At 41.4% G+C, this 26,721-nt stretch overlaps 33 non-coding genes across 33 annotated transcripts; all 33 read right to left on the reverse strand.

The window, feature by feature from the left end:
• Nucleotides 1-196: 196 nt before the first annotated feature.
• On the reverse strand, nt 197-289 carry TRNAI-UAU (transfer RNA isoleucine (anticodon UAU)). Its single transcript is given in 2 exon segments — nt 197-232; nt 252-289. It is a non-coding gene; the product is annotated as a tRNA-Ile (tRNA).
• Nucleotides 290-1,372: 1,083 nt separating this feature from the next.
• On the reverse strand, nt 1,373-1,445 carry TRNAR-CCU (transfer RNA arginine (anticodon CCU)). Its single transcript has one exon. It is a non-coding gene; the product is annotated as a tRNA-Arg (tRNA).
• A 417-nt stretch (nt 1,446-1,862) lies between these two features.
• TRNAI-UAU (transfer RNA isoleucine (anticodon UAU)) lies at nt 1,863-1,955 on the reverse strand. Its single transcript is given in 2 exon segments — nt 1,863-1,898; nt 1,918-1,955. It is a non-coding gene; the product is annotated as a tRNA-Ile (tRNA).
• Nucleotides 1,956-3,040: 1,085 nt separating this feature from the next.
• Nucleotides 3,041-3,113, reverse strand: TRNAR-CCU (transfer RNA arginine (anticodon CCU)). Its single transcript has one exon. It is a non-coding gene; the product is annotated as a tRNA-Arg (tRNA).
• A 417-nt stretch (nt 3,114-3,530) lies between these two features.
• TRNAI-UAU (transfer RNA isoleucine (anticodon UAU)) lies at nt 3,531-3,623 on the reverse strand. Its single transcript is given in 2 exon segments — nt 3,531-3,566; nt 3,586-3,623. It is a non-coding gene; the product is annotated as a tRNA-Ile (tRNA).
• A 1,083-nt stretch (nt 3,624-4,706) lies between these two features.
• TRNAR-CCU (transfer RNA arginine (anticodon CCU)) lies at nt 4,707-4,779 on the reverse strand. Its single transcript has one exon. It is a non-coding gene; the product is annotated as a tRNA-Arg (tRNA).
• A 417-nt stretch (nt 4,780-5,196) lies between these two features.
• On the reverse strand, nt 5,197-5,289 carry TRNAI-UAU (transfer RNA isoleucine (anticodon UAU)). Its single transcript is given in 2 exon segments — nt 5,197-5,232; nt 5,252-5,289. It is a non-coding gene; the product is annotated as a tRNA-Ile (tRNA).
• Nucleotides 5,290-6,372: 1,083 nt separating this feature from the next.
• On the reverse strand, nt 6,373-6,445 carry TRNAR-CCU (transfer RNA arginine (anticodon CCU)). Its single transcript has one exon. It is a non-coding gene; the product is annotated as a tRNA-Arg (tRNA).
• A 417-nt stretch (nt 6,446-6,862) lies between these two features.
• TRNAI-UAU (transfer RNA isoleucine (anticodon UAU)) lies at nt 6,863-6,955 on the reverse strand. The gene is given in 2 exon segments: nt 6,863-6,898; nt 6,918-6,955. It is a non-coding gene; the product is annotated as a tRNA-Ile (tRNA).
• Nucleotides 6,956-8,038: 1,083 nt separating this feature from the next.
• Nucleotides 8,039-8,111, reverse strand: TRNAR-CCU (transfer RNA arginine (anticodon CCU)). The gene has a single exon. It is a non-coding gene; the product is annotated as a tRNA-Arg (tRNA).
• A 417-nt stretch (nt 8,112-8,528) lies between these two features.
• On the reverse strand, nt 8,529-8,621 carry TRNAI-UAU (transfer RNA isoleucine (anticodon UAU)). Its single transcript is given in 2 exon segments — nt 8,529-8,564; nt 8,584-8,621. It is a non-coding gene; the product is annotated as a tRNA-Ile (tRNA).
• Nucleotides 8,622-9,705: 1,084 nt separating this feature from the next.
• On the reverse strand, nt 9,706-9,778 carry TRNAR-CCU (transfer RNA arginine (anticodon CCU)). Its single transcript has one exon. It is a non-coding gene; the product is annotated as a tRNA-Arg (tRNA).
• Nucleotides 9,779-10,195: 417 nt separating this feature from the next.
• TRNAI-UAU (transfer RNA isoleucine (anticodon UAU)) lies at nt 10,196-10,288 on the reverse strand. Its single transcript is given in 2 exon segments — nt 10,196-10,231; nt 10,251-10,288. It is a non-coding gene; the product is annotated as a tRNA-Ile (tRNA).
• A 1,084-nt stretch (nt 10,289-11,372) lies between these two features.
• Nucleotides 11,373-11,445, reverse strand: TRNAR-CCU (transfer RNA arginine (anticodon CCU)). Its single transcript has one exon. It is a non-coding gene; the product is annotated as a tRNA-Arg (tRNA).
• A 417-nt stretch (nt 11,446-11,862) lies between these two features.
• TRNAI-UAU (transfer RNA isoleucine (anticodon UAU)) lies at nt 11,863-11,955 on the reverse strand. The gene is given in 2 exon segments: nt 11,863-11,898; nt 11,918-11,955. It is a non-coding gene; the product is annotated as a tRNA-Ile (tRNA).
• Nucleotides 11,956-13,039: 1,084 nt separating this feature from the next.
• Nucleotides 13,040-13,112, reverse strand: TRNAR-CCU (transfer RNA arginine (anticodon CCU)). Its single transcript has one exon. It is a non-coding gene; the product is annotated as a tRNA-Arg (tRNA).
• A 417-nt stretch (nt 13,113-13,529) lies between these two features.
• Nucleotides 13,530-13,622, reverse strand: TRNAI-UAU (transfer RNA isoleucine (anticodon UAU)). The gene is given in 2 exon segments: nt 13,530-13,565; nt 13,585-13,622. It is a non-coding gene; the product is annotated as a tRNA-Ile (tRNA).
• A 1,084-nt stretch (nt 13,623-14,706) lies between these two features.
• Nucleotides 14,707-14,779, reverse strand: TRNAR-CCU (transfer RNA arginine (anticodon CCU)). The gene has a single exon. It is a non-coding gene; the product is annotated as a tRNA-Arg (tRNA).
• A 417-nt stretch (nt 14,780-15,196) lies between these two features.
• On the reverse strand, nt 15,197-15,289 carry TRNAI-UAU (transfer RNA isoleucine (anticodon UAU)). The gene is given in 2 exon segments: nt 15,197-15,232; nt 15,252-15,289. It is a non-coding gene; the product is annotated as a tRNA-Ile (tRNA).
• A 1,083-nt stretch (nt 15,290-16,372) lies between these two features.
• TRNAR-CCU (transfer RNA arginine (anticodon CCU)) lies at nt 16,373-16,445 on the reverse strand. The gene has a single exon. It is a non-coding gene; the product is annotated as a tRNA-Arg (tRNA).
• A 417-nt stretch (nt 16,446-16,862) lies between these two features.
• Nucleotides 16,863-16,955, reverse strand: TRNAI-UAU (transfer RNA isoleucine (anticodon UAU)). Its single transcript is given in 2 exon segments — nt 16,863-16,898; nt 16,918-16,955. It is a non-coding gene; the product is annotated as a tRNA-Ile (tRNA).
• Nucleotides 16,956-17,521: 566 nt separating this feature from the next.
• Nucleotides 17,522-17,614, reverse strand: TRNAI-UAU (transfer RNA isoleucine (anticodon UAU)). The gene is given in 2 exon segments: nt 17,522-17,557; nt 17,577-17,614. It is a non-coding gene; the product is annotated as a tRNA-Ile (tRNA).
• Nucleotides 17,615-18,694: 1,080 nt separating this feature from the next.
• TRNAR-CCU (transfer RNA arginine (anticodon CCU)) lies at nt 18,695-18,767 on the reverse strand. Its single transcript has one exon. It is a non-coding gene; the product is annotated as a tRNA-Arg (tRNA).
• A 417-nt stretch (nt 18,768-19,184) lies between these two features.
• TRNAI-UAU (transfer RNA isoleucine (anticodon UAU)) lies at nt 19,185-19,277 on the reverse strand. Its single transcript is given in 2 exon segments — nt 19,185-19,220; nt 19,240-19,277. It is a non-coding gene; the product is annotated as a tRNA-Ile (tRNA).
• Nucleotides 19,278-19,843: 566 nt separating this feature from the next.
• On the reverse strand, nt 19,844-19,936 carry TRNAI-UAU (transfer RNA isoleucine (anticodon UAU)). The gene is given in 2 exon segments: nt 19,844-19,879; nt 19,899-19,936. It is a non-coding gene; the product is annotated as a tRNA-Ile (tRNA).
• A 1,083-nt stretch (nt 19,937-21,019) lies between these two features.
• On the reverse strand, nt 21,020-21,092 carry TRNAR-CCU (transfer RNA arginine (anticodon CCU)). The gene has a single exon. It is a non-coding gene; the product is annotated as a tRNA-Arg (tRNA).
• A 417-nt stretch (nt 21,093-21,509) lies between these two features.
• TRNAI-UAU (transfer RNA isoleucine (anticodon UAU)) lies at nt 21,510-21,602 on the reverse strand. Its single transcript is given in 2 exon segments — nt 21,510-21,545; nt 21,565-21,602. It is a non-coding gene; the product is annotated as a tRNA-Ile (tRNA).
• Nucleotides 21,603-22,685: 1,083 nt separating this feature from the next.
• Nucleotides 22,686-22,758, reverse strand: TRNAR-CCU (transfer RNA arginine (anticodon CCU)). Its single transcript has one exon. It is a non-coding gene; the product is annotated as a tRNA-Arg (tRNA).
• Nucleotides 22,759-23,175: 417 nt separating this feature from the next.
• TRNAI-UAU (transfer RNA isoleucine (anticodon UAU)) lies at nt 23,176-23,268 on the reverse strand. The gene is given in 2 exon segments: nt 23,176-23,211; nt 23,231-23,268. It is a non-coding gene; the product is annotated as a tRNA-Ile (tRNA).
• A 1,069-nt stretch (nt 23,269-24,337) lies between these two features.
• Nucleotides 24,338-24,411, reverse strand: TRNAR-CCU (transfer RNA arginine (anticodon CCU)). Its single transcript has one exon. It is a non-coding gene; the product is annotated as a tRNA-Arg (tRNA).
• A 417-nt stretch (nt 24,412-24,828) lies between these two features.
• Nucleotides 24,829-24,921, reverse strand: TRNAI-UAU (transfer RNA isoleucine (anticodon UAU)). Its single transcript is given in 2 exon segments — nt 24,829-24,864; nt 24,884-24,921. It is a non-coding gene; the product is annotated as a tRNA-Ile (tRNA).
• A 1,083-nt stretch (nt 24,922-26,004) lies between these two features.
• On the reverse strand, nt 26,005-26,077 carry TRNAR-CCU (transfer RNA arginine (anticodon CCU)). Its single transcript has one exon. It is a non-coding gene; the product is annotated as a tRNA-Arg (tRNA).
• A 417-nt stretch (nt 26,078-26,494) lies between these two features.
• On the reverse strand, nt 26,495-26,587 carry TRNAI-UAU (transfer RNA isoleucine (anticodon UAU)). The gene is given in 2 exon segments: nt 26,495-26,530; nt 26,550-26,587. It is a non-coding gene; the product is annotated as a tRNA-Ile (tRNA).
• Between the last annotated feature and the right edge of the window lie 134 nt (nt 26,588-26,721).

Here is a 26,721-nt window from a genome sequence, read left to right on the forward strand (position 1 = left end):
ATTTTCTTTATCTGTTCTGGTCCACAATTTAAAGAATGTGGTCAGTGTAACAGAAAGACAGCTCATTCAAGCACCCTTGAGGAAAGAACCTTGAGTTTCTTTGGGCGCTTATTGCCCTGTTGTAAAGTTCTCAGGCCATAGGGTGCAAGTGCAGATTACATTTTCCATGAATAAAGGAAAAAAGCAAGAAACTGCATGCTCCAGGTGAGGCTCGAACTCACAACCTCGGCATTGCTCAACAGATACTGCCATATAAGTACCGCGCGCTGACCGATTGCGCCACTGGAGCACAGAAGCCATCACGGAAATCCATCACCCATGTCTCCTTGGTTTCAAATAGGCCTTCAAGTGATCCGAAACCTAAAATCGTGCTTATCCCAGACAAAAGAGAATATTTTTTCTCTCATAGCAAGAAATGGTAGCATATAAGTACTCCTAGAAAAAAAAAAAACACCGCCAAATCCACTTGACTGGAGCTCAAGGACAGTATTTAAAAAATAAAAGTAGAACTTTTTTGAAAGAAAAAATGATATTGCAACTGCTATCGTGACGTGTTAGGGATATATTCATGCATGTTTGAAAAGTTACTAAATATCCACTGTAAAGCAAGAAGTGGCAGGTAATACCAAGTACCTTTGGATCAAGGTCCGTTTGTGGGTAAACCCAGATAAAACACAAGAGTTGTTAATACATTTGAAATGCCACTATCCAGCAACTGTGTTGAGCATTTTGATGCTCTATTTTTCAGAAAATCTGCCGATCCACGTCAGATTCTATTTCTGACTGCTTGCGGCAAGAACACTTCTGAATGTGTCCCAAAGCAGTGGCTATCAGTGTGAATCTCAACAAATGCAACAACACCATGTCATATGAAGCAAAGGAAGCACACCTCTAAGGAGCGATTCTGATTGCTATTCGTATACATGTTGATACATCAGGAAAAACATTTCTGAAACTGGCACAACAAGGACATAAAATGCCTTCCTGCAAATTAAGCTTACCAACGATACTTGTCAGGGTGGCTTTTTTGCTTGAAGATTTTAGGCCACCGGATTTGCATGCCACAATGGGATGTCTGGAGAATGTCGGAGAAAATGCAAAGCTCTTTCCTAATAAAAGCAGCGTTTCCTTTGTGGGGAGTTGAACATATTGTTTGGCAGAAACATTGCAGGAGATTTGGTTTTGGACAAGAGGACTTGTAGCCATCTTGCAGAAGTTTCCATTCAGTTGATAGCATGCTGCTGAACTAATCTGAGTTCTACTAGGAGAAGGCACGCATATTAATTAAGGCAACAGGAAAGGGAAGTCCTAAAGGTTTTATTCTAAAGCCTTGCTTTAGATGTGACTTGAAAGAGTCAAGCAAGATCTCAAACACCCCAGATGGGACTCGAACCCACAATCCCTGACTTAGGAGGCCAGTGCCTTATCCATTAGGCCACTGGGGCTTTCGCTAGATGACAGCAAAGACTTTTTTTTTCTTTCAGAAGGCATCCGTTCTCTTACTTTACAAGGTAAGGGTGGCAAAATCTTTGTTTTTATTTTCCCTTGTAAACTTGCTACAGAATTGCAAGCGGTTTGAGCTACAAAGTCAGAAGAATGAGTTTTCTGAAAGAGAAAAGCCATGTCGCAGCTCTCCACACCTCTTTTCATCAAGTAGAAGGCGCACATTTTCTTTATCTGTTCTGGTCCACAATTTAAAGAATGTGGTCAGTGTAACAGAAAGACAGCTCATTCAAGCACCCTTGAGGAAAGAACCTTGAGTTTCTTTGGGCGCTTATTGCCCTGTTGTAAAGTTCTCAGGCCATAGGGTGCAAGTGCAGATTACATTTTCCATGAATAAAGGCAAAAAGCAAGAAACTGCATGCTCCAGGTGAGGCTCGAACTCACAACCTCGGCATTGCTCAACAGATACTGCCATATAAGTACCGCGCGCTGACCGATTGCGCCACTGGAGCACAGAAGCCATCACGGAAATCCATCACCCATGTCTCCTTGGTTTCAAATAGGCCTTCAAGTGATCCGAAACCTAAAATCGTGCTTATCCCAGACAAAAGAGAATATTTTTTCTCTCATAGCAAGAAATGGTAGCATATAAGTACTCCTAGAAAAAAAAAAAAAACACCGCCAAATCCACTTGACTGGAGCTCAAGGACAGTATTTAAAAAATAAAAGTAGAACTTTTTTGAAAGAAAAAATGATATTGCAACTGCTATCGTGACGTGTTAGGGATATATTCATGCATGTTTGAAAAGTTACTAAATATCCACTGTAAAGCAAGAAGTGGCAGGTAATACCAAGTACCTTTGGATCAAGGTCCGTTTGTGGGTAAACCCAGATAAAACACAAGAGTTGTTAATACATTTGAAATGCCACTATCCAGCAACTGTGTTGAGCATTTTGATGCTCTATTTTTCAGAAAATCTGCCGATCCACGTCAGATTCTATTTCTGACTGCTTGCGGCAAGAAGACTTCTGAATGTGTCCCAAAGCAGTGGCTATCAGTGTGAATCTCAACAAATGCAACAACACCATGTCATATGAAGCAAAGGAAGCACACCTCTAAGGAGCGATTCTGATTGCTATTCGTATACATGTTGATACATCAGGAAAAACATTTCTGAAACTGGCACAAAAAGGACATAAAATGCCTTCCTGCAAATTAAGCTTACCAACGATACTTGTCAGGGTGGCTTTTTTGCTTGAAGATTTTAGGCCACCGGATTTGCATGCCACAATGGGATGTCTGGAGAATGTCGGAGAAAATGCAAAGCTCTTTCCTAATAAAAGCAGCGTTTCCTTTGTTTGGAGTTGAACATATTGTTTGGCAGAAACATTGCAGGAGATTTGGTTTTGGACAAGAGGACTTGTAGCCATCTTGCAGAAGTTTCCATTCAGTTGATAGCATGCTGCTGAACTAATCTGAGTTCTACTAGGAGAAGGCACGCATATTAATTAAGGCAACAGGAAAGGGAAGTCCTAAAGGTTTTATTCTAAAGCCTTGCTTTAGATGTGACTTGAAAGAGTCAAGCAAGATCTCAAACACCCCAGATGGGACTCGAACCCACAATCCCTGGCTTAGGAGGCCAGTGCCTTATCCATTAGGCCACTGGGGCTTTCGCTAGATGACAGCAAAGACTTTTTTTTTCTTTCAGAAGGCATCCGTTCTCTTACTTTACAAGGTAAGGATGGCAAAATCTTTGTTTTTATTTTCCCTTGTAAACTTGCTACAGAATTGCAAGCGGTTTGAGCTACAAAGTCAGAAGAATGAGTTTTCTGAAAGAGAAAAGCCATGTCGCAGCTCTCCACACCTCTTTTCATCAAGTAGAAGGCGCACATTTTCTTTATCTGTTCTGGTCCACAATTTAAAGAATGTGGTCAGTGTAACAGAAAGACAGCTCATTCAAGCACCCTTGAGGAAAGAACCTTGAGTTTCTTTGGGCGCTTATTGCCCTGTTGTAAAGTTCTCAGGCCATAGGGTGCAAGTGCAGATTACATTTTCCATGAATAAAGGCAAAAAGCAAGAAACTGCATGCTCCAGGTGAGGCTCGAACTCACAACCTCGGCATTGCTCAACAGATACTGCCATATAAGTACCGCGCGCTGACCGATTGCGCCACTGGAGCACAGAAGCCATCACGGAAATCCATCACCCATGTCTCCTTGGTTTCAAATAGGCCTTCAAGTGATCCGAAACCTAAAATCGTGCTTATCCCAGACAAAAGAGAATATTTTTTCTCTCATAGCAAGAAATGGTAGCATATAAGTACTCCTAGAAAAAAAAAAAACACCGCCAAATCCACTTGACTGGAGCTCAAGGACAGTATTTAAAAAATAAAAGTAGAACTTTTTTGAAAGAAAAAATGATATTGCAACTGCTATCGTGACGTGTTAGGGATATATTCATGCATGTTTGAAAAGTTACTAAATATCCACTGTAAAGCAAGAAGTGGCAGGTAATACCAAGTACCTTTGGATCAAGGTCCGTTTGTGGGTAAACCCAGATAAAACACAAGAGTTGTTAATACATTTGAAATGCCACTATCCAGCAACTGTGTTGAGCATTTTGATGCTCTATTTTTCAGAAAATCTGCCGATCCACGTCAGATTCTATTTCTGACTGCTTGCGGCAAGAAGACTTCTGAATGTGTCCCAAAGCAGTGGCTATCAGTGTGAATCTCAACAAATGCAACAACACCATGTCATATGAAGCAAAGGAAGCACACCTCTAAGGAGCGATTCTGATTGCTATTCGTATACATGTTGATACATCAGGAAAAACATTTCTGAAACTGGCACAACAAGGACATAAAATGCCTTCCTGCAAATTAAGCTTACCAACGATACTTGTCAGGGTGGCTTTTTTGCTTGAAGATTTTAGGCCACCGGATTTGCATGCCACAATGGGATGTCTGGAGAATGTCGGAGAAAATGCAAAGCTCTTTCCTAATAAAAGCAGCGTTTCCTTTGTGGGGAGTTGAACATATTGTTTGGCAGAAACATTGCAGGAGATTTGGTTTTGGACAAGAGGACTTGTAGCCATCTTGCAGAAGTTTCCATTCAGTTGATAGCATGCTGCTGAACTAATCTGAGTTCTACTAGGAGAAGGCACGCATATTAATTAAGGCAACAGGAAAGGGAAGTCCTAAAGGTTTTATTCTAAAGCCTTGCTTTAGATGTGACTTGAAAGAGTCAAGCAAGATCTCAAACACCCCAGATGGGACTCGAACCCACAATCCCTGGCTTAGGAGGCCAGTGCCTTATCCATTAGGCCACTGGGGCTTTCACTAGATGACAGCAAAGACTTTTTTTTTCTTTCAGAAGGCATCCGTTCTCTTACTTTACAAGGTAAGGGTGGCAAAATCTTTGTTTTTATTTTCCCTTGTAAACTTGCTACAGAATTGCAAGCGGTTTGAGCTACAAAGTCAGAAGAATGAGTTTTCTGAAAGAGAAAAGCCATGTCGCAGCTCTCCACACCTCTTTTCATCAAGTAGAAGGCGCACATTTTCTTTATCTGTTCTGGTCCACAATTTAAAGAATGTGGTCAGTGTAACAGAAAGACAGCTCATTCAAGCACCCTTGAGGAAAGAACCTTGAGTTTCTTTGGGCGCTTATTGCCCTGTTGTAAAGTTCTCAGGCCATAGGGTGCAAGTGCAGATTACATTTTCCATGAATAAAGGCAAAAAGCAAGAAACTGCATGCTCCAGGTGAGGCTCGAACTCACAACCTCGGCATTGCTCAACAGATACTGCCATATAAGTACCGCGCGCTGACCGATTGCGCCACTGGAGCACAGAAGCCATCACAGAAATCCATCACCCATGTCTCCTTGGTTTCAAATAGGCCTTCAAGTGATCCGAAACCTAAAATCGTGCTTATCCCAGACAAAAGAGAATATTTTTTCTCTCATAGCAAGAAATGGTAGCATATAAGTACTCCTAGAAAAAAAAAAAACACCGCCAAATCCACTTGACTGGAGCTCAAGGACAGTATTTAAAAAATAAAAGTAGAACTTTTTTGAAAGAAAAAATGATATTGCAACTGCTATCGTGACGTGTTAGGGATATATTCATGCATGTTTGAAAAGTTACTAAATATCCACTGTAAAGCAAGAAGTGGCAGGTAATACCAAGTACCTTTGGATCAAGGTCCGTTTGTGGGTAAACCCAGATAAAACACAAGAGTTGTTAATACATTTGAAATGCCACTATCCAGCAACTGTGTTGAGCATTTTGATGCTCTATTTTTCAGAAAATCTGCCGATCCACGTCAGATTCTATTTCTGACTGCTTGCGGCAAGAAGACTTCTGAATGTGTCCCAAAGCAGTGGCTATCAGTGTGAATCTCAACAAATGCAACAACACCATGTCATATGAAGCAAAGGAAGCACACCTCTAAGGAGCGATTCTGATTGCTATTCGTATACATGTTGATACATCAGGAAAAACATTTCTGAAACTGGCACAAAAAGGACATAAAATGCCTTCCTGCAAATTAAGCTTACCAACGATACTTGTCAGGGTGGCTTTTTTGCTTGAAGATTTTAGGCCACCGGATTTGCATGCCACAATGGGATGTCTGGAGAATGTCGGAGAAAATGCAAAGCTCTTTCCTAATAAAAGCAGCATTTCCTTTGTGGGGAGTTGAACATATTGTTTGGCAGAAACATTGCAGGAGATTTGGTTTTGGACAAGAGGACTTGTAGCCATCTTGCAGAAGTTTCCATTCAGTTGATAGCATGCTGCTGAACTAATCTGAGTTCTACTAGGAGAAGGCACGCATATTAATTAAGGCAACAGGAAAGGGAAGTCCTAAAGGTTTTATTCTAAAGCCTTGCTTTAGATGTGACTTGAAAGAGTCAAGCAAGATCTCAAACACCCCAGATGGGACTCGAACCCACAATCCCTGGCTTAGGAGGCCAGTGCCTTATCCATTAGGCCACTGGGGCTTTCACTAGATGACAGCAAAGACTTTTTTTTTCTTTCAGAAGGCATCCGTTCTCTTACTTTACAAGGTAAGGGTGGCAAAATCTTTGTTTTTATTTTCCCTTGTAAACTTGCTACAGAATTGCAAGCGGTTTGAGCTACAAAGTCAGAAGAATGAGTTTTCTGAAAGAGAAAAGCCATGTCGCAGCTCTCCACACCTCTTTTCATCAAGTAGAAGGCGCACATTTTCTTTATCTGTTCTGGTCCACAATTTAAAGAATGTGGTCAGTGTAACAGAAAGACAGCTCATTCAAGCACCCTTGAGGAAAGAACCTTGAGTTTCTTTGGGCGCTTATTGCCCTGTTGTAAAGTTCTCAGGCCATAGGGTGCAAGTGCAGATTACATTTTCCATGAATAAAGGCAAAAAGCAAGAAACTGCATGCTCCAGGTGAGGCTCGAACTCACAACCTCGGCATTGCTCAACAGATACTGCCATATAAGTACCGCGCGCTGACCGATTGCGCCACTGGAGCACAGAAGCCATCACAGAAATCCATCACCCATGTCTCCTTGGTTTCAAATAGGCCTTCAAGTGATCCGAAACCTAAAATCGTGCTTATCCCAGACAAAAGAGAATATTTTTTCTCTCATAGCAAGAAATGGTAGCATATAAGTACTCCTAGAAAAAAAAAAAACACCGCCAAATCCACTTGACTGGAGCTCAAGGACAGTATTTAAAAAATAAAAGTAGAACTTTTTTGAAAGAAAAAATGATATTGCAACTGCTATCGTGACGTGTTAGGGATATATTCATGCATGTTTGAAAAGTTACTAAATATCCACTGTAAAGCAAGAAGTGGCAGGTAATACCAAGTACCTTTGGATCAAGGTCCGTTTGTGGGTAAACCCAGATAAAACACAAGAGTTGTTAATACATTTGAAATGCCACTATCCAGCAACTGTGTTGAGCATTTTGATGCTCTATTTTTCAGAAAATCTGCCGATCCACGTCAGATTCTATTTCTGACTGCTTGCGGCAAGAAGACTTCTGAATGTGTCCCAAAGCAGTGGCTATCAGTGTGAATCTCAACAAATGCAACAACACCATGTCATATGAAGCAAAGGAAGCACACCTCTAAGGAGCGATTCTGATTGCTATTCGTATACATGTTGATACATCAGGAAAAACATTTCTGAAACTGGCACAACAAGGACATAAAATGCCTTCCTGCAAATTAAGCTTACCAACGATATTTGTCAGGGTGGCTTTTTTGCTTGAAGATTTTAGGCCACCGGATTTGCATGCCACAATGGGATGTCTGGAGAATGTCGGAGAAAATGCAAAGCTCTTTCCTAATAAAAGCAGCGTTTCCTTTGTGGGGAGTTGAACATATTGTTTGGCAGAAACATTGCAGGAGATTTGGTTTTGGACAAGAGGACTTGTAGCCATCTTGCAGAAGTTTCCATTCAGTTGATAGCATGCTGCTGAACTAATCTGAGTTCTACTAGGAGAAGGCACGCATATTAATTAAGGCAACAGGAAAGGGAAGTCCTAAAGGTTTTATTCTAAAGCCTTGCTTTAGATGTGACTTGAAAGAGTCAAGCAAGATCTCAAACACCCCAGATGGGACTCGAACCCACAATCCCTGGCTTAGGAGGCCAGTGCCTTATCCATTAGGCCACTGGGGCTTTCACTAGATGACAGCAAAGACTTTTTTTTTCTTTCAGAAGGCATCCGTTCTCTTACTTTACAAGGTAAGGGTGGCAAAATCTTTGTTTTTATTTTCCCTTGTAAACTTGCTACAGAATTGCAAGCGGTTTGAGCTACAAAGTCAGAAGAATGAGTTTTCTGAAAGAGAAAAGCCATGTCGCAGCTCTCCACACCTCTTTTCATCAAGTAGAAGGCGCACATTTTCTTTATCTGTTCTGGTCCACAATTTAAAGAATGTGGTCAGTGTAACAGAAAGACAGCTCATTCAAGCACCCTTGAGGAAAGAACCTTGAGTTTCTTTGGGCGCTTATTGCCCTGTTGTAAAGTTCTCAGGCCATAGGGTGCAAGTGCAGATTACATTTTCCATGAATAAAGGCAAAAAGCAAGAAACTGCATGCTCCAGGTGAGGCTCGAACTCACAACCTCGGCATTGCTCAACAGATACTGCCATATAAGTACCGCGCGCTGACCGATTGCGCCACTGGAGCACAGAAGCCATCACAGAAATCCATCACCCATGTCTCCTTGGTTTCAAATAGGCCTTCAAGTGATCCGAAACCTAAAATCGTGCTTATCCCAGACAAAAGAGAATATTTTTTCTCTCATAGCAAGAAATGGTAGCATATAAGTACTCCTAGAAAAAAAAAAAAACACCGCCAAATCCACTTGACTGGAGCTCAAGGACAGTATTTAAAAAATAAAAGTAGAACTTTTTTGAAAGAAAAAATGATATTGCAACTGCTATCGTGACGTGTTAGGGATATATTCATGCATGTTTGAAAAGTTACTAAATATCCACTGTAAAGCAAGAAGTGGCAGGTAATACCAAGTACCTTTGGATCAAGGTCCGTTTGTGGGTAAACCCAGATAAAACACAAGAGTTGTTAATACATTTGAAATGCCACTATCCAGCAACTGTGTTGAGCATTTTGATGCTCTATTTTTCAGAAAATCTGCCGATCCACGTCAGATTCTATTTCTGACTGCTTGCGGCAAGAAGACTTCTGAATGTGTCCCAAAGCAGTGGCTATCAGTGTGAATCTCAACAAATGCAACAACACCATGTCATATGAAGCAAAGGAAGCACACCTCTAAGGAGCGATTCTGATTGCTATTCGTATACATGTTGATACATCAGGAAAAACATTTCTGAAACTGGCACAAAAAGGACATAAAATGCCTTCCTGCAAATTAAGCTTACCAACGATACTTGTCAGGGTGGCTTTTTTGCTTGAAGATTTTAGGCCACCGGATTTGCATGCCACAATGGGATGTCTGGAGAATGTCGGAGAAAATGCAAAGCTCTTTCCTAATAAAAGCAGCGTTTCCTTTGTGGGGAGTTGAACATATTGTTTGGCAGAAACATTGCAGGAGATTTGGTTTTGGACAAGAGGACTTGTAGCCATCTTGCAGAAGTTTCCATTCAGTTGATAGCATGCTGCTGAACTAATCTGAGTTCTACTAGGAGAAGGCACGCATATTAATTAAGGCAACAGGAAAGGGAAGTCCTAAAGGTTTTATTCTAAAGCCTTGCTTTAGATGTGACTTGAAAGAGTCAAGCAAGATCTCAAACACCCCAGATGGGACTCGAACCCACAATCCCTGGCTTAGGAGGCCAGTGCCTTATCCATTAGGCCACTGGGGCTTTCACTAGATGACAGCAAAGACTTTTTTTTTCTTTCAGAAGGCATCCGTTCTCTTACTTTACAAGGTAAGGGTGGCAAAATCTTTGTTTTTATTTTCCCTTGTAAACTTGCTACAGAATTGCAAGCGGTTTGAGCTACAAAGTCAGAAGAATGAGTTTTCTGAAAGAGAAAAGCCATGTCGCAGCTCTCCACACCTCTTTTCATCAAGTAGAAGGCGCACATTTTCTTTATCTGTTCTGGTCCACAATTTAAAGAATGTGGTCAGTGTAACAGAAAGACAGCTCATTCAAGCACCCTTGAGGAAAGAACCTTGAGTTTCTTTGGGCGCTTATTGCCCTGTTGTAAAGTTCTCAGGCCATAGGGTGCAAGTGCAGATTACATTTTCCATGAATAAAGGCAAAAAGCAAGAAACTGCATGCTCCAGGTGAGGCTCGAACTCACAACCTCGGCATTGCTCAACAGATACTGCCATATAAGTACCGCGCGCTGACCGATTGCGCCACTGGAGCACAGAAGCCATCACAGAAATCCATCACCCATGTCTCCTTGGTTTCAAATAGGCCTTCAAGTGATCCGAAACCTAAAATCGTGCTTATCCCAGACAAAAGAGAATATTTTTTCTCTCATAGCAAGAAATGGTAGCATATAAGTACTCCTAGAAAAAAAAAAAAACACCGCCAAATCCACTTGACTGGAGCTCAAGGACAGTATTTAAAAAATAAAAGTAGAACTTTTTTGAAAGAAAAAATGATATTGCAACTGCTATCGTGACGTGTTAGGGATATATTCATGCATGTTTGAAAAGTTACTAAATATCCACTGTAAAGCAAGAAGTGGCAGGTAATACCAAGTACCTTTGGATCAAGGTCCGTTTGTGGGTAAACCCAGATAAAACACAAGAGTTGTTAATACATTTGAAATGCCACTATCCAGCAACTGTGTTGAGCATTTTGATGCTCTATTTTTCAGAAAATCTGCCGATCCACGTCAGATTCTATTTCTGACTGCTTGCGGCAAGAAGACTTCTGAATGTGTCCCAAAGCAGTGGCTATCAGTGTGAATCTCAACAAATGCAACAACACCATGTCATATGAAGCAAAGGAAGCACACCTCTAAGGAGCGATTCTGATTGCTATTCGTATACATGTTGATACATCAGGAAAAACATTTCTGAAACTGGCACAAAAAGGACATAAAATGCCTTCCTGCAAATTAAGCTTACCAACGATACTTGTCAGGGTGGCTTTTTTGCTTGAAGATTTTAGGCCACCGGATTTGCATGCCACAATGGGATGTCTGGAGAATGTCGGAGAAAATGCAAAGCTCTTTCCTAATAAAAGCAGCGTTTCCTTTGTGGGGAGTTGAACATATTGTTTGGCAGAAACATTGCAGGAGATTTGGTTTTGGACAAGAGGACTTGTAGCCATCTTGCAGAAGTTTCCATTCAGTTGATAGCATGCTGCTGAACTAATCTGAGTTCTACTAGGAGAAGGCACGCATATTAATTAAGGCAACAGGAAAGGGAAGTCCTAAAGGTTTTATTCTAAAGCCTTGCTTTAGATGTGACTTGAAAGAGTCAAGCAAGATCTCAAACACCCCAGATGGGACTCGAACCCACAATCCCTGACTTAGGAGGCCAGTGCCTTATCCATTAGGCCACTGGGGCTTTCGCTAGATGACAGCAAAGACTTTTTTTTTCTTTCAGAAGGCATCCGTTCTCTTACTTTACAAGGTAAGGGTGGCAAAATCTTTGTTTTTATTTTCCCTTGTAAACTTGCTACAGAATTGCAAGCGGTTTGAGCTACAAAGTCAGAAGAATGAGTTTTCTGAAAGAGAAAAGCCATGTCGCAGCTCTCCACACCTCTTTTCATCAAGTAGAAGGCGCACATTTTCTTTATCTGTTCTGGTCCACAATTTAAAGAATGTGGTCAGTGTAACAGAAAGACAGCTCATTCAAGCACCCTTGAGGAAAGAACCTTGAGTTTCTTTGGGCGCTTATTGCCCTGTTGTAAAGTTCTCAGGCCATAGGGTGCAAGTGCAGATTACATTTTCCATGAATAAAGGCAAAAAGCAAGAAACTGCATGCTCCAGGTGAGGCTCGAACTCACAACCTCGGCATTGCTCAACAGATACTGCCATATAAGTACCGCGCGCTGACCGATTGCGCCACTGGAGCACAGAAGCCATCACAGAAATCCATCACCCATGTCTCCTTGGTTTCAAATAGGCCTTCAAGTGATCCGAAACCTAAAATCGTGCTTATCCCAGACAAAAGAGAATATTTTTTCTCTCATAGCAAGAAATGGTAGCATATAAGTACTCCTAGAAAAAAAAAAAAACACCGCCAAATCCACTTGACTGGAGCTCAAGGACAGTATTTAAAAAATAAAAGTAGAACTTTTTTGAAAGAAAAAATGATATTGCAACTGCTATCGTGACGTGTTAGGGATATATTCATGCATGTTTGAAAAGTTACTAAATATCCACTGTAAAGCAAGAAGTGGCAGGTAATACCAAGTACCTTTGGATCAAGGTCCGTTTGTGGGTAAACCCAGATAAAACACAAGAGTTGTTAATACATTTGAAATGCCACTATCCAGCAACTGTGTTGAGCATTTTGATGCTCTATTTTTCAGAAAATCTGCCGATCCACGTCAGATTCTATTTCTGACTGCTTGCGGCAAGAAGACTTCTGAATGTGTCCCAAAGCAGTGGCTATCAGTGTGAATCTCAACAAATGCAACAACACCATGTCATATGAAGCAAAGGAAGCACACCTCTAAGGAGCGATTCTGATTGCTATTCGTATACATGTTGATACATCAGGAAAAACATTTCTGAAACTGGCACAAAAAGGACATAAAATGCCTTCCTGCAAATTAAGCTTACCAACGATACTTGTCAGGGTGGCTTTTTTGCTTGAAGATTTTAGGCCACCGGATTTGCATGCCACAATGGGATGTCTGGAGAATGTCGGAGAAAATGCAAAGCTCTTTCCTAATAAAAGCAGCGTTTCCTTTGTGGGGAGTTGAACATATTGTTTGGCAGAAACATTGCAGGAGATTTGGTTTTGGACAAGAGGACTTGTAGCCATCTTGCAGAAGTTTCCATTCAGTTGATAGCATGCTGCTGAACTAATCTGAGTTCTACTAGGAGAAGGCACGCATATTAATTAAGGCAACAGGAAAGGGAAGTCCTAAAGGTTTTATTCTAAAGCCTTGCTTTAGATGTGACTTGAAAGAGTCAAGCAAGATCTCAAACACCCCAGATGGGACTCGAACCCACAATCCCTGGCTTAGGAGGCCAGTGCCTTATCCATTAGGCCACTGGGGCTTTCACTAGATGACAGCAAAGACTTTTTTTTTCTTTCAGAAGGCATCCGTTCTCTTACTTTACAAGGTAAGGGTGGCAAAATCTTTGTTTTTATTTTCCCTTGTAAACTTGCTACAGAATTGCAAGCGGTTTGAGCTACAAAGTCAGAAGAATGAGTTTTCTGAAAGAGAAAAGCCATGTCGCAGCTCTCCACACCTCTTTTCATCAAGTAGAAGGCGCACATTTTCTTTATCTGTTCTGGTCCACAATTTAAAGAATGTGGTCAGTGTAACAGAAAGACAGCTCATTCAAGCACCCTTGAGGAAAGAACCTTGAGTTTCTTTGGGCGCTTATTGCCCTGTTGTAAAGTTCTCAGGCCATAGGGTGCAAGTGCAGATTACATTTTCCATGAATAAAGGCAAAAAGCAAGAAACTGCATGCTCCAGGTGAGGCTCGAACTCACAACCTCGGCATTGCTCAACAGATACTGCCATATAAGTACCGCGCGCTGACCGATTGCGCCACTGGAGCACAGAAGCCATCACAGAAATCCATCACCCATGTCTCCTTGGTTTCAAATAGGCCTTCAAGTGATCCGAAACCTAAAATCGTGCTTATCCCAGACAAAAGAGAATATTTTTTCTCTCATAGCAAGAAATGGTAGCATATAAGTACTCCTAGAAAAAAAAAAAAACACCGCCAAATCCACTTGACTGGAGCTCAAGGACAGTATTTAAAAAATAAAAGTAGAACTTTTTTGAAAGAAAAAATGATATTGCAACTGCTATCGTGACGTGTTAGGGATATATTCATGCATGTTTGAAAAGTTACTAAATATCCACTGTAAAGCAAGAAGTGGCAGGTAATACCAAGTACCTTTGGATCAAGGTCCGTTTGTGGGTAAACCCAGATAAAACACAAGAGTTGTTAATACATTTGAAATGCCACTATCCAGCAACTGTGTTGAGCATTTTGATGCTCTATTTTTCAGAAAATCTGCCGATCCACGTCAGATTCTATTTCTGACTGCTTGCGGCAAGAAGACTTCTGAATGTGTCCCAAAGCAGTGGCTATCAGTGTGAATCTCAACAAATGCAACAACACCATGTCATATGAAGCAAAGGAAGCACACCTCTAAGGAGCGATTCTGATTGCTATTCGTATACATGTTGATACATCAGGAAAAACATTTCTGAAACTGGCACAAAAAGGACATAAAATGCCTTCCTGCAAATTAAGCTTACCAACGATACTTGTCAGGGTGGCTTTTTTGCTTGAAGATTTTAGGCCACCGGATTTGCATGCCACAATGGGATGTCTGGAGAATGTCGGAGAAAATGCAAAGCTCTTTCCTAATAAAAGCAGCGTTTCCTTTGTGGGGAGTTGAACATATTGTTTGGCAGAAACATTGCAGGAGATTTGGTTTTGGACAAGAGGACTTGTAGCCATCTTGCAGAAGTTTCCATTCAGTTGATAGCATGCTGCTGAACTAATCTGAGTTCTACTAGGAGAAGGCACGCATATTAATTAAGGCAACAGGAAAGGGAAGTCCTAAAGGTTTTATTCTAAAGCCTTGCTTTAGATGTGACTTGAAAGAGTCAAGCAAGATCTCAAACACCCCAGATGGGACTCGAACCCACAATCCCTGACTTAGGAGGCCAGTGCCTTATCCATTAGGCCACTGGGGCTTTCGCTAGATGACAGCAAAGACTTTTTTTTTCTTTCAGAAGGCATCCGTTCTCTTACTTTACAAGGTAAGGGTGGCAAAATCTTTGTTTTTATTTTCCCTTGTAAACTTGCTACAGAATTGCAAGCGGTTTGAGCTACAAAGTCAGAAGAATGAGTTTTCTGAAAGAGAAAAGCCATGTCGCAGCTCTCCACACCTCTTTTCATCAAGTAGAAGGCGCACATTTTCTTTATCTGTTCTGGTCCACAATTTAAAGAATGTGGTCAGTGTAACAGAAAGACAGCTCATTCAAGCACCCTTGAGGAAAGAACCTTGAGTTTCTTTGGGCGCTTATTGCCCTGTTGTAAAGTTCTCAGGCCATAGGGTGCAAGTGCAGATTACATTTTCCATGAATAAAGGCAAAAAGCAAGAAACTGCATGCTCCAGGTGAGGCTCGAACTCACAACCTCGGCATTGCTCAACAGATACTGCCATATAAGTACCGCGCGCTGACCGATTGCGCCACTGGAGCACAGAAGCCATCACAGAAATCCATCACCCATGTCTCCTTGGTTTCAAATAGGCCTTCAAGTGATCCGAAACCTAAAATCGTGCTTATCCCAGACAAAAGAGAATATTTTTTCTCTCATAGCAAGAAATGGTAGCATATAAGTACTCCTAGAAAAAAAAAAAACACCGCCAAATCCACTTGACTGGAGCTCAAGGACAGTATTTAAAAAATAAAAGTAGAACTTTTTTGAAAGAAAAAATGATATTGCAACTGCTATCGTGACGTGTTAGGGATATATTCATGCATGTTTGAAAAGTTACTAAATATCCACTGTAAAGCAAGAAGTGGCAGGTAATACCAAGTACCTTTGGATCAAGGTCCGTTTGTGGGTAAACCCAGATAAAACACAAGAGTTGTTAATACATTTGAAATGCCACTATCCAGCAACTGTGTTGAGCATTTTGATGCTCTATTTTTCAGAAAATCTGCCGATCCACGTCAGATTCTATTTCTGACTGCTTGCGGCAAGAAGACTTCTGAATGTGTCCCAAAGCAGTGGCTATCAGTGTGAATCTCAACAAATGCAACAACACCATGTCATATGAAGCAAAGGAAGCACACCTCTAAGGAGCGATTCTGATTGCTATTCGTATACATGTTGATACATCAGGAAAAACATTTCTGAAACTGGCACAAAAAGGACATAAAATGCCTTCCTGCAAATTAAGCTTACCAACGATACTTGTCAGGGTGGCTTTTTTGCTTGAAGATTTTAGGCCACCGGATTTGCATGCCACAATGGGATGTCTGGAGAATGTCGGAGAAAATGCAAAGCTCTTTCCTAATAAAAGCAGCGTTTCCTTTGTGGGGAGTTGAACATATTGTTTGGCAGAAACATTGCAGGAGATTTGGTTTTGGACAAGAGGACTTGTAGCCATCTTGCAGAAGTTTCCATTCAGTTGATAGCATGCTGCTGAACTAATCTGAGTTCTACTAGGAGAAGGCACGCATATTAATTAAGGCAACAGGAAAGGGAAGTCCTAAAGGTTTTATTCTAAAGCCTTGCTTTAGATGTGACTTGAAAGAGTCAAGCAAGATCTCAAACACCCCAGATGGGACTCGAACCCACAATCCCTGACTTAGGAGGCCAGTGCCTTATCCATTAGGCCACTGGGGCTTTCGCTAGATGACAGCAAAGACTTTTTTTTTCTTTCAGAAGGCATCCGTTCTCTTACTTTACAAGGTAAGGGTGGCAAAATCTTTGTTTTTATTTTCCCTTGTAAACTTGCTACAGAATTGCAAGCGGTTTGAGCTACAAAGTCAGAAGAATGAGTTTTCTGAAAGAGAAAAGCCATGTCGCAGCTCTCCACACCTCTTTTCATCAAGTAGAAGGCGCACATTTTCTTTATCTGTTCTGGTCCACAATTTAAAGAATGTGGTCAGTGTAACAGAAAGACAGCTCATTCAAGCACCCTTGAGGAAAGAACCTTGAGTTTCTTTGGGCGCTTATTGCCCTGTTGTAAAGTTCTCAGGCCATAGGGTGAAAGTGCAGATTACATTTTCCATGAATAAAGGCAAAAAGCAAGAAACTGCATGCTCCAGGTGAGGCTCGAACTCACAACCTCGGCATTGCTCAACAGATACTGCCATATAAGTACCGCGCGCTGACCGATTGCGCCACTGGAGCACAGAAGCCATCACGGAAATCCATCACCCATGTCTCCTTGATTTCAAATAGGCCTTCAAGTGATCCGAAACCTAAAATCGTGCTTATCCCAGACAAAAGAGAATATGTTTTCTCTCATAGCAAGAAATGGTAGCATATAAGTACTCCTAGAAAAAAAAAAACACCGCCAAATCCACTTGACTGGAGCTCCGTTCTCCGTTCTCTTACTTTACAAGGTAAGGGTGGCAAAATCTTTGTTTTTATTTTCCCTTGTAAACTTGCTACAGAATTGCAAGTGGTTTGAGCTACAAAGTCAGAAGAATGAGTTTTCTGAAAGAGAAAAGCCATGTCGCAGCTCTCCACACCTCTTTTCATCAAGTAGAAGGCGCACATTTTCTTTATCTGTTCTGGTCCACAATTTAAAGAATGTGGTCAGTGTAACAGAAAGACAGCTCATTCAAGCACCCTTGAGGAAAGAACCTTGAGTTTCTTTGGGCGCTTATTGCCCTGTTGTAAAGTTCTCAGGCCATAGGGTGCAAATGCAGATTACATTTTCCATGAGTAAAGGCAAAAAGCAAGAAACTGCATGCTCCAGGTGAGGTTCGAACTCACAACCTCAGCATTGCTCAACAGATACTGCCATATAAGTACCGCGCGCTGACCGATTGCGCCACTGGAGCACAGAAGCCATCACGGAAATCCATCACCCATGTCTCCTTGGTTTCAAATAGGCCTTCAAGTGATCCGAAACCTAAAATCGTGCTTATCCCAGACAAAAGAGAATATTTTTTCTCTCATAGCAAGAAATGGTAGCATATAAGTACTCCTAGAAAAAAAAAACACCGCCAAATCCACTTGACTGGAGCTCAAGGACAGTATTTTAAAAATAAAAGTAGAACTTTTTTGAAAGAAAAAATGATATTGCAACTGCTATCGTGACGTGTTAGGGATATATTCATGCATGTTTGAAAAGTTACTAAATATCCACTGTAAAGCAAGAAGTGGCAGGTAATACCAAGTACCTTTGGATCAAGGTCCGTTTGTGGGTAAACCCAGATAAAACACAAGAGTTGTTAATACATTTGAAATGCCACTATCCAGTAACTGTGTTGAGCATTTTGATGCTCTATTTTTCAGAAAATCTGCCGATCCACGTCAGATTCTATTTCTGACTGCTTGCGGCAAGAAGACTTCTGAATGTGTCCCAAAGCAGTGGCTATCAGTGTGAATCTCAACAAATGCAACAACACCATGTCATATGAAGCAAAGGAGCACACCTCTAAGGAGCGATTCTGATTGCTATTCGTATACATGTTGATACATCAGGAAAAACATTTCTGAAACTGGCACAAAAAGGACATAAAATGCCTTCCTGCAAATTAAGCTTACCAACGATACTTGTCAGGGTGGCTTTTTTGCTTGAAGATTTTAGGCCACCGGATTTGCATGCCACAATGGGATGTCTGGAGAATGTCGGAGAAAATGCAAAGCTCTTTCCTAATGAAAGCAGCGTTTCCTTTGTGGGGAGTTGAACATATTGTTTGGCAGAAACATTGCAGGAGATTTGGTTTTGGACAAGAGGACTTGTAGCCATCTTGCAGAAGTTTCCATTCAGTTGATAGCATGCTGCTGAACTAATCTGAGTTCTACTAGGAGAAGGCAGACATATTAATTAAGGCAACAGGAAAGGGAAGTCCTAAAGGTTTTATTCTAAAGCCTTGCTTTCGATGTGACTTGAAAGAGTCAAGCTAGATCTCAAACACCCCAGATGGGACTCGAACCCACAATCCCTGGCTTAGGAGGCCAGTGCCTTATCCATTAGGCCACTGGGGCTTTCGCTAGATGACAGCAAAGACTTTTTTTTTCTTTCAGAAGGCATCCGTTCTCTTACTTTACAAGGTAAGGGTGGCAAAATCTTTGTTTTTATTTTCCCTTGTAAACTTGCTACAGAATTGCAAGCGGTTTGAGCTACAAAGTCAGAAGAATGAGTTTTCTGAAAGAGAAAAGCCATGTCGCAGCTCTCCACACCTCTTTTCATCAAGTAGAAGGCGCACATTTTCTTTATCTGTTCTGGTCCACAATTTAAAGAATGTGGTCAGTGTAACAGAAAGACAGCTCATTCAAGCACCCTTGAGGAAAGAACCTTGAGTTTCTTTGGGCGCTTATTGCCCTGTTGTAAAGTTCTCAGGCCATAGGGTGCAAGTGCAGATTACATTTTCCATGAATAAAGGCAAAAAGCAAGAAACTGCATGCTCCAGGTGAGGCTCGAACTCACAACCTCGGCATTGCTCAACAGATACTGCCATATAAGTACCGCGCGCTGACCGATTGCGCCACTGGAGCACAGAAGCCATCACGGAAATCCATCACCCATGTCTCCTTGGTTTCAAATAGGCCTTCAAGTGATCCGAAACCTAAAATCGTGCTTATCCCAGACAAAAGAGAATATTTTTTCTCTCATAGCAAGAAATGGTAGCATATAAGTACTCCTAGAAAAAAAAAAACACCGCCAAATCCACTTGACTGGAGCTCCGTTCTCCGTTCTCTTACTTTACAAGGTAAGGGTGGCAAAATCTTTGTTTTTATTTTCCCTTGTAAACTTGCTACAGAATTGCAAGCGGTTTGAGCTACAAAGTCAGAAGAATGAGTTTTCTGAAAGAGAAAAGCCATGTCGCAGCTCTCCACACCTCTTTTCATCAAGTAGAAGGCGCACATTTTCTTTATCTGTTCTGGTCCACAATTTAAAGAATGTGGTCAGTGTAACAGAAAGACAGCTCATTCAAGCACCCTTGAGGAAAGAACCTTGAGTTTCTTTGGGCGCTTATTGCCCTGTTGTAAAGTTCTCAGGCCATAGGGTGCAAGTGCAGATTACATTTTCCATGAATAAAGGCAAAAAGCAAGAAACTGCATGCTCCAGGTGAGGCTCGAACTCACAACCTCGGCATTGCTCAACAGATACTGCCATATAAGTACCGCGCGCTGACCGATTGCGCCACTGGAGCACAGAAGCCATCACGGAAATCCATCACCCATGTCTCCTTGGTTTCAAATAGGCCTTCAAGTGATCCGAAACCTAAAATCGTGCTTATCCCAGACAAAAGAGAATATTTTTTCTCTCATAGCAAGAAATGGTAGCATATAAGTACTCCTAGAAAAAAAAAAAACACCGCCAAATCCACTTGACTGGAGCTCAAGGACAGTATTTAAAAAATAAAAGTAGAACTTTTTTGAAAGAAAAAATGATATTGCAACTGCTATCGTGACGTGTTAGGGATATATTCATGCATGTTTGAAAAGTTACTAAATATCCACTGTAAAGCAAGAAGTGGCAGGTAATACCAAGTACCTTTGGATCAAGGTCCGTTTGTGGGTAAACCCAGATAAAACACAAGAGTTGTTAATACATTTGAAATGCCACTATCCAGCAACTGTGTTGAGCATTTTGATGCTCTATTTTTCAGAAAATCTGCCGATCCACGTCAGATTCTATTTCTGACTGCTTGCGGCAAGAAGACTTCTGAATGTGTCCCAAAGCAGTGGCTATCAGTGTGAATCTCAACAAATGCAACAACACCATGTCATATGAAGCAAAGGAAGCACACCTCTAAGGAGCGATTCTGATTGCTATTCGTATACATGTTGATACATCAGGAAAAACATTTCTGAAACTGGCACAACAAGGACATAAAATGCCTTCCTGCAAATTAAGCTTACCAACGATACTTGTCAGGGTGGCTTTTTTGCTTGAAGATTTTAGGCCACCGGATTTGCATGCCACAATGGGATGTCTGGAGAATGTCGGAGAAAATGCAAAGCTCTTTCCTAATAAAAGCAGCGTTTCCTTTGTGGGGAGTTGAACATATTGTTTGGCAGAAACATTGCAGGAGATTTGGTTTTGGACAAGAGGACTTGTAGCCATCTTGCAGAAGTTTCCATTCAGTTGATAGCATGCTGCTGAACTAGTCTGAGTTCTACTAGGAGAAGGCACGCATATTAATTAAGGCAACAGGAAAGGGAAGTCCTAAAGGTTTTATTCTAAAGCCTTGCTTTAGATGTGACTTGAAAGAGTCAAGCAAGATCTCAAACACCCCAGATGGGACTCGAACCCACAATCCCTGGCTTAGGAGGCCAGTGCCTTATCCATTAGGCCACTGGGGCTTTCGCTAGATGACAGCAAAGACTTTTTTTTTCTTTCAGAAGGCATCCGTTCTCTTACTTTACAAGGTAAGGGTGGCAAAATCTTTGTTTTTATTTTCCCTTGTAAACTTGCTACAGAATTGCAAGCGGTTTGAGCTACAAAGTCAGAAGAATGAGTTTTCTGAAAGAGAAAAGCCATGTCGCAGCTCTCCACACCTCTTTTCATCAAGTAGAAGGCGCACATTTTCTTTATCTGTTCTGGTCCACAATTTAAAGAATGTGGTCAGTGTAACAGAAAGACAGCTCATTCAAGCACCCTTGAGGAAAGAACCTTGAGTTTCTTTGGGCGCTTATTGCCCTGTTGTAAAGTTCTCAGGCCATAGGGTGCAAGTGCAGATTACATTTTCCATGAATAAAGGCAAAAAGCAAGAAACTGCATGCTCCAGGTGAGGCTCGAACTCACAACCTCGGCATTGCTCAACAGATACTGCCATATAAGTACCGCGCGCTGACCGATTGCGCCACTGGAGCACAGAAGCCATCACGGAAATCCATCACCCATGTCTCCTTGGTTTCAAATAGGCCTTCAAGTGATCCGAAACCTAAAATCGTGCTTATCCCAGACAAAAGAGAATATTTTTTCTCTCATAGCAAGAAATGGTAGCATATAAGTACTCCTAGAAAAAAAAAAAACACCGCCAAATCCACTTGACTGGAGCTCAAGGACAGTATTTAAAAAATAAAAGTAGAACTTTTTTGAAAGAAAAAATGATATTGCAACTGCTATCGTGACGTGTTAGGGATATATTCATGCATGTTTGAAAAGTTACTAAATATCCACTGTAAAGCAAGAAGTGGCAGGTAATACCAAGTACCTTTGGATCAAGGTCCGTTTGTGGGTAAACCCAGATAAAACACAAGAGTTGTTAATACATTTGAAATGCCACTATCCAGCAACTGTGTTGAGCATTTTGATGCTCTATTTTTCAGAAAATCTGCCGATCCACGTCAGATTCTATTTCTGACTGCTTGCGGCAAGAAGACTTCTGAATGTGTCCCAAAGCAGTGGCTATCAGTGTGAATCTCAACAAATGCAACAACACCATGTCATATGAAGCAAAGGAAGCACACCTCTAAGGAGCGATTCTGATTGCTATTCGTATACATGTTGATACATCAGGAAAAACATTTCTGAAACTGGCACAACAAGGACATAAAATGCCTTCCTGCAAATTAAGCTTACCAACGATACTTGTCAGGGTGGCTTTTTTGCTTGAAGATTTTAGGCCACCGGATTTGCATGCCACAATGGGATGTCTGGAGAATGTCGGAGAAAATGCAAAGCTCTTTCCTAATAAAAGCAGCGTTTCCTTTGTGGGGAGTTGAACATATTGTTTGGCAGAAACATTGCAGGAGATTTGGTTTTGGACAAGAGGACTTGTAGCCATCTTGCAGAAGTTTCCATTCAGTTGATAGCATGCTGCTGAACTAGTCTGAGTTCTACTAGGAGAAGGCACGCATATTAATTAAGGCAACAGGAAAGGGAAGTCCTAAAGGTTTTATTCTAAAGCCTTGCTTTAGATGTGACTTGAAAGAGTCAAGCAAGATCTCAAACACCCCAGATGGGACTCGAACCCACAATCCCTGGCTTAGGAGGCCAGTGCCTTATCCATTAGGCCACTGGGGCTTTCGCTAGATGACAGCAAAGACTTTTTTTTTCTTTCAGAAGGCATCCGTTCTCTTACTTTACAAGGTAAGGGTGGCAAAATCTTTGTTTTTATTTTCCCTTGTAAACTTGCTACAGAATTGCAAGCGGTTTGAGCTACAAAGTCAGAAGAATGAGTTTTCTGAAAGAGAAAAGCCATGTCGCAGCTCTCCACACCTCTTTTCATCAAGTAGAAGGCGCACATTTTCTTTATCTGTTCTGGTCCACAATTTAAAGAATGTGGTCAGTGTAACAGAAAGACAGCTCATTCAAGCACCCTTGAGGAAAGAACCTTGAGTTTCTTTGGGCGCTTATTGCCCTGTTGTAAAGTTCTCAGGCCATAGGGTGCAAGTGCAGATTACATTTTCCATGAATAAAGGCAAAAAGCAAGAAACTGCATGCTCCAGGTGAGGCTCGAACTCACAACCTCGGCATTGCTCAACAGATACTGCCATATAAGTACCGCGCGCTGACCGATTGCGCCACTGGAGCACAGAAGCCATCACGGAAATCCATCACCCATGTCTCCTTGGTTTCAAATAGGCCTTCAAGTGATCCGAAACCTAAAATCGTGCTTATCCCAGACAAAAGAGAATATTTTTTCTCTCATAGCAAGAAATGGTAGCATATAAGTACTCCTAGAAAAAAAAAAAACACCGCCAAATCCACTTGACTGGAGCTCAAGGACAGTATTTAAAAAATAAAAGTAGAACTTTTTTGAAAGAAAAAATGATATTGCAACTGCTATCGTGACGTGTTAGGGATATATTCATGCATGTTTGAAAAGTTACTAAATATCCACTGTAAAGCAAGAAGTGGCAGGTAATACCAAGTACCTTTGGATCAAGGTCCGTTTGTGGGTAAACCCAGATAAAACACAAGAGTTGTTAATACATTTGAAATGCCACTATCCAGCAACTGTGTTGAGCATTTTGATGCTCTATTTTTCAGAAAATCTGCCGATCCACGTCAGATTCTATTTCTGACTGCTTGCGGCAAGAAGACTTCTGAATGTGTCCCAAAGCAGTGGCTATCAGTGTGAATCTCAACAAATGCAACAACACCATGTCATATGAAGCAAAGGAAGCACACCTCTAAGGAGCGATTCTGATTGCTATTCGTATACATGTTGATACATCAGGAAAAACATTTCTGAAACTGGCACAACAAGGACATAAAATGCCTTCCTGCAAATTAAGCTTACCAACGATACTTGTCAGGGTGGCTTTTTTGCTTGAAGATTTTAGGCCACCGGATTTGCATGCCACAATGGGATGTCTGGAGAATGTCGGAGAAAATGCAAAGCTCTTTCCTAATAAAAGCAGCGTTTCCTTTGTGGGGAGTTGAACATATTGTTTGGCAGAAACATTGCAGGAGATTTGGTTTTGGACAAGAGGACTTGTAGCCATCTTGCAGAAGTTTCCATTCAGTTGATAGCATGCTGCTGAACTAATCTGAGTTCTACTAGGAGAAGGCACGCATATTAATTAAGGCAACAGGAAAGGGAACTCCTAAAGCCTTGCTTTAGATGTGACTTGAAAGAGTCAAGCAAGATCTCAAACACCCCAGATGGGACTCGAACCCACAATCCCTGGCTTAGGAGGCCAGTGCCTTATCCATTAGGCCACTGGGGGCTTTCGCTAGATGACAGCAAAGACTTTTTTTTTCTTTCAGAAGGCATCCATTCTCTTACTTTACAAGGTAAGGGTGGCAAAATCTTTGTTTTTATTTTCCCTTGTAAACTTGCTACAGAATTGCAAGCGGTTTGAGCTACAAAGTCAGAAGAATGAGTTTTCTGAAAGAGAAAAGCCATGTCGCAGCTCTCCACACCTCTTTTCATCAAGTAGAAGGCGCACATTTTCTTTATCTGTTCTGGTCCACAATTTAAAGAATGTGGTCAGTGTAACAGAAAGACAGCTCATTCAAGCACCCTTGAGGAAAGAACCTTGAGTTTCTTTGGGCGCTTATTGCCCTGTTGTAAAGTTCTCAGGCCATAGGGTGCAAGTGCAGATTACATTTTCCATGAATAAAGGCAAAAAGCAAGAAACTGCATGCTCCAGGTGAGGCTCGAACTCACAACCTCGGCATTGCTCAACAGATACTGCCATATAAGTACCGCGCGCTGACCGATTGCGCCACTGGAGCACAGAAGCCATCACGGAAATCCATCACCCATGTCTCCTTGGTTTCAAATAGGCCTTCAAGTGATCCGAAACCTAAAATCGTGCTTATCCCAGACAAAAGAGAATATTTTTTCTCTCATAGCAAGAAATGGTAGCATATAAGTACTCCTAGAAAAAAAAAAAACACCGCCAAATCCACTTGACTGGAGCTCAAGGACAGTATTTAAAAAATAAAAGTAGAACTTTTTTGAAAGAAAAAATGATATTGCAACTGCTATCGTGACGTGTTAGGGATATATTCATGCATGTTTGAAAAGTTACTAAATATCCACTGTAAAGCAAGAAGTGGCAGGTAATACCAAGTACCTTTGGATCAAGGTCCGTTTGTGGGTAAACCCAGATAAAACACAAGAGTTGTTAATACATTTGAAATGCCACTATCCAGCAACTGTGTTGAGCATTTTGATGCTCTATTTTTCAGAAAATCTGCCGATCCACGTCAGATTCTATTTCTGACTGCTTGCGGCAAGAAGACTTCTGAATGTGTCCCAAAGCAGTGGCTATCAGTGTGAATCTCAACAAATGCAACAACACCATGTCATATGAAGCAAAGGAAGCACACCTCTAAGGAGCGATTCTGATTGCTATTCGTATACATGTTGATACATCAGGAAAAACATTTCTGAAACTGGCACAAAAAGGACATAAAATGCCTTCCTGCAAATTAAGCTTACCAACGATACTTGTCAGGGTGGCTTTTTTGCTTGAAGATTTTAGGCCACCGGATTTGCATGCCACAATGGGATGTCTGGAGAATGTCGGAGAAAATGCAAAGCTCTTTCCTAATAAAAGCAGCGTTTCCTTTGTGGGGAGTTGAACATATTGTTTGGCAGAAACATTGCAGGAGATTTGGTTTTGGACAAGAGGACTTGTAGCCATCTTGCAGAAGTTTCCATTCAGTTGATAGCATGCTGCTGAACTAATCTGAGTTCTACTAGGAGAAGGCAGACATATTAATTAAGGCAACAGGAAAGGGAAGTCCTAAAGGTTTTATTCTAAAGCCTTGCTTTCGATGTGACTTGAAAGAGTCAAGCTAGATCTCAAACACCCCAGATGGGACTCGAACCCACAATCCCTGGCTTAGGAGGCCAGTGCCTTATCCATTAGGCCACTGGGGCTTTCGCTAGATGACAGCAAAGACTTTTTTTTTCTTTCAGAAGTCATCCGTTCTCTTACTTTACAAGGTAAGGGTGGCAAAATCTTTGTTTTTATTTTCCCTTGTAAACTTGCTACAGAATTGCAAGCGGTTTGAGCTACAAAGTCAGAAGAATGAGTTTTCTGAAAGAGAAAAGCCATGTCGCAGCTCTCCACACCTCTTTTCATCAAGTAGAAGGCGCACATTTTCTTTATCTGTTCTGGTCCACAATTTAAAGAATGTGGTCAGTGTAACAGAAAGACAGCTCATTCAAGCACCCTTGAGGAAAGAACCTTGAGTTTCTTTGGGCGCTTATTGCCCTGTTGTAAAGTTCTCAGGCCATAGGGTGCAAGTGCAGATTACATTTTCCATGAATAAAGGCAAAAAGCAAGAAACTGCATGCTCCAGGTGAGGCTCGAACTCACAACCTCGGCATTGCTCAACAGATACTGCCATATAAGTACCGCGCGCTGACCGATTGCGCCACTGGAGCACAGAAGCCATTACGGAAATCCATCACCCATGTCTCCTTGGTTTCAAATAGGCCTTCAAGTGATCCGAAACCTAAAATCGTGCTTATCCCAGACAAAAGAGAATATTTTTTCTCTCATAGCAAGAAATGGTAGC

The sequence above is a fragment of the Lithobates pipiens genome, unplaced genomic scaffold, assembly GCF_037356315.1.
Source record: "Lithobates pipiens isolate NorthernLeopardFrog02 unplaced genomic scaffold, aLitPip1_a1.2 Scaffold_8, whole genome shotgun sequence".
NCBI lineage: Eukaryota > Metazoa > Chordata > Amphibia > Anura > Ranidae > Lithobates > Lithobates pipiens.